Source organism: Callithrix jacchus, chromosome 14 (genome assembly GCF_049354715.1).
Source record: "Callithrix jacchus isolate 240 chromosome 14, calJac240_pri, whole genome shotgun sequence".
NCBI lineage: Eukaryota > Metazoa > Chordata > Mammalia > Primates > Cebidae > Callithrix > Callithrix jacchus.
The window spans coordinates 31,719,501-31,723,402 of record NC_133515.1 but is presented as its reverse complement, the minus strand read 5'-3'; the positions used below and the strand labels follow the sequence as shown (position 1 = coordinate 31,723,402).

General features: G+C 39.2%; 1 pseudogene; it reads right to left on the bottom strand.

The window, feature by feature from the left end:
- Positions 1-1,295: 1,295 nt before the first annotated feature.
- LOC118147165 (charged multivesicular body protein 4a pseudogene) lies at positions 1,296-1,998 on the bottom strand (annotated as a pseudogene).
- Positions 1,999-3,902: the final 1,904 nt, after the last annotated feature.

The following is a 3,902-nucleotide window of genomic DNA, read 5'->3' as shown; positions in this document are numbered from 1 at the left end:
ACAGAATAATTAATTGCCTAATTAATTCTACAAGAAGAATTCAGAGCAACAAGCAATCAGTATGGGACTGGAATAAAATGATGATGAATAACTTTTTGGAATCAGTAAAAATTCAAATAGAATTTCTTCGGTGAAATTTTAAAGTAATCCAAAAGAGGAAAGGCACTACAGGTGGAGTCCATACAATAAATAAAGACCAGGAGCCGTAAAAAAATAAGCTACACAGGTAAGGATAAAGTTAGACTAGACTGAGAAAGCGACCGCTGACTTTCAGCCTGTGCTGGCTGGGCGCATTACTTTCAATTGGTTATTTTAATTCACTTTCTAAGCTGAAGAATGGAAGTGTTAAATTTTGACCTCTTTAACTCTACAATAGAACGACTTTTTTCTTTGTATTTTATATCTTCAGGACTTCATGTTTCTTCTGAGCAAGTTGCTTCTCATTTTTAGATGGCCATAATCTGATGGTGTCTGAAAATGTCTAAATGCAGTGATGCAAAATGTGTCGTTTAGCTGATTCCAAATACAGATAATTATTTGTCATTTTTTTCTATATTTATGTTCCTTTATTTGAGAACTATGTTCTTATTTAGGTATGTGTTAAAACCTATAGACCACAGTAACTATGGAGAATTTTAGGTATTAAATACCCAATGAGAACCACCTCCGGTGTTATTCTGGCTAACCACTAATAGCTCTAGGGTAGACAAAGAAACAAATGTCCGTCTATTTCAAGAAAGTGCAGAAGGTTCCAATAGGTATACCCTAACAGTAATGTGGGATATATATATATATATATAATTAGACAAAGTCGTGTTATAATTAGTGTATATTTGGACAGCAGACTTAAAAATTTCTAAAAGCATTGCGAATAAGTAATCTGCCATCAGATATCCCAGGCTAAGTATATGGACTACTCTGATTAGTTTATTAGCTATCCCCAAAAATATAAAGTTTGCAATTCTGGATGATGGGCACCATATGTGAGTATTGGTTACTGTTCCTTCTATCTTTCCTGGTGGCTTTTTCCAAGGTCGCAGGTATTTTCTTTTATGCATATATTGATATTGCAACTGCTTTCAGACAGAAGGGGGCGCAGGTCCTCCTCCTACAGAAAGTTTCTTCATCAGAATTGAGTCAGAGCTGAAAAGGCAACAGACCCTTTCTCAGGGAGGGACATACTACCAGCCTCAGCAGGATTTCTTCCAAAAGTTATGCTCCTTTTGTTCAGCACTGGGCACTTAAGGGAAGAGGAACAACAAGAGGAGCCCAGACTTGTCAGGATACCCACACAGCTACTGCTTTAGTGTTTCTTTGCCTTCATCTGCTTTGAGAGCTGACCCTCCCTGGCAGACTGATAGTGTGAAGGGTACACTGGACATCTGGACATTCGCTTCCTCCTTGTTCCCCACATTTAACAACTCTTGGGCCAATTCTTTCTCCTCCAGCTTCTCTAGTTTCTCCAACAGTTTCTTCTCACCCACATCATCTCCAAAGCCCACAGGCCAAGAAATGGCATCTGTGATTTCTTGAAGAAATGGCATCTGTGATCCTGGGCCACCTCCTGCTATTTTGTGATGTCACCCATCAGTTCATCTACCTTGCCAATGTCTAGGTCCTGGTAGGCCTTCTTCTTGCCGGGATAGCTAACTACATGGTACAAAGCATTTCTGCACTAGTGGTGGCATTGTCAACAGCTTCATGCTGAAACTCCAGGGTGGAAAATATCTCATCAGTTTGTGCCAGCTGCTATTCCAATCTTTTCTTCCTCTGTAAAGCCTGCAGAGCAGCTCTCTTATTCTTGGAACTATGGTTCTTGATCATTTGTAGTTCATGTTGAATCAAATGCTCCAGAAACTTCTGTTTGATTATCTCCTCTGTCTCCTTCAGTTTCTGCATTGCTTCTTCAGAGGTTTCACTCCTCTCCCTCTCCTTCCACAAGAGTTTGCTGGGACAGCTCATGGCAAACTTGCTTCTCTGGCCTCTGCTTCTGGGCATCCTCCACAGTTCTGCCTTGTGTTGATCATTATTCCGCCAAATACTTAAGAAGGATCCTCTACAGGTCTATGGACTTCTCTCTCTCTCTGAAAATCACTAGAATTATCTCTTCATGCTCCTCTTTCTTTCTGTTACAAAGTATATCCTCCTTGTTCTCCCTGGATTCCACTTCCTTATTCTCAACTCAGAGAGTCGGCCAGACTGTTTTTAGGTTTTGTTTTCTTGTGCTGTGTCCCGGAAACTCTCTTAAGGCAATGCACTTGGACAATTTTAGGGCTCTCTTTTATTTCCCATATCTCAGGGAACACTGTTGTTTGTTTCCTGATATATCTTCTTTTGAAGATTGTTGTTTCATATCATTTCCCCCTATTTTGAGACTGCTTCACATAGAAATTCTCTCCTACACCATCTTGGCCAGAAACCTCCCTTATGCCTTACAGGTGGATATAATTTCCACTGTTCCCTCCAGGATAGAATATTGCTTCTGATTTACTATCTGACTGTCAATGAAGAGAAACAGTTACAGAGTTTCCATTTCTACAGCAGCTCTTATATGGGACAGTGGCCAATTTTTGAGTTCCACCAAATTTTTCATAGTTCATTTTGAATATACTTTTGTGTACATGGAAAAATAACTGCCAGTTAAGTTTGTGGATGGACTGAGGCCTCTGCATCTGTCACAACTTCATTTATTATCTTTTCCCTTATGTTTTCCCCATTAGGGGACATAATGATTGTTTTGAACCCTAAATACAGAATCAGCCTGATTTCTGGGTCCAGTCATCCTGAAAATGTTTGTGTATTTCTGTTTCCCAGTATGCCCTTCCCTAAGTAAATGGCAATTGTATTATTCTGTTCCCAATGCTGCTAATAAAGATATACCTGAGACTGGGTGATTTATAAACGAGAGAGATTTAATGGGCTCAGTTCCACATAAGTGGAAAGGCTTACAATCATGGCAGATGCAAACGTGGTCCCACCATTGAAACATGGGGATGATTACAATTCAAGGTGAGATGTGGGTGGAGACACTGTCAAACCATATCAGTAATACATCCATTTGGGGAATTACTACAGGAATTATTGTAACATCTTTCCCCACAAACTTCTTGTCTACTGCAGTCAATTGGTACTGGATCTGAAAAACTGTCCCCAAACAGAAACTAATTCAGAAATTGTGTCTTGTTTGTGTATGATTGCCTTTAGCCCCTGAATGAGCCACATTTGACTTATTTTGATTCTGTCCACCTCATCCCCACCTTAGAGTTTCTCAACCTCAGATACATGGATATTATTGTTTACATATTTCTGTCTTGTGGGGGATATTCTGTATATCGTGTGATGCTTAGTAGCATCCTTGGTCTCTACCATTCTGATGCCGGCAGCATCATTCTGCCAGTGTGACAACCAAAAATATTCTCAGACATTCTTTAATTAAGAAAAATTCCTCCTGGTTGAGAACCACTTTCTAGGAACTTCAAGTATTTTTAAGCATCTTTATAGGCCTCTCAAATATTCCTCAGATTATATCAGATCTTCTCCGGTTACCTCTCACAAAATCCTAATTATTACGATCAGTCTGCCTTCTAACTACCGCTTGTATCCTGTTTTTCACAATCATCTTTACTGACAATTATGCTCCAAATATTTTAATAGCATTTATTACCGTCAGTAATGTAGAAGATGACCACTCAGCTTCTCAGGAATGTGTGCATAGTGCATACTTTTCTCCAGCATTGGGGTAAAATGAGTATTCTCTAGTCCCTCCCATGGGATATACTCAACTGGTGAGTTTTCTAGTCTTATCTTGTTTATCCATGACAGCATTCTTACTTCTAATTTTTTTCTTTTTTATGCCATTTCAGTTTTGGCATTTCAATTTCACTTTGTATGGATATCCCCTT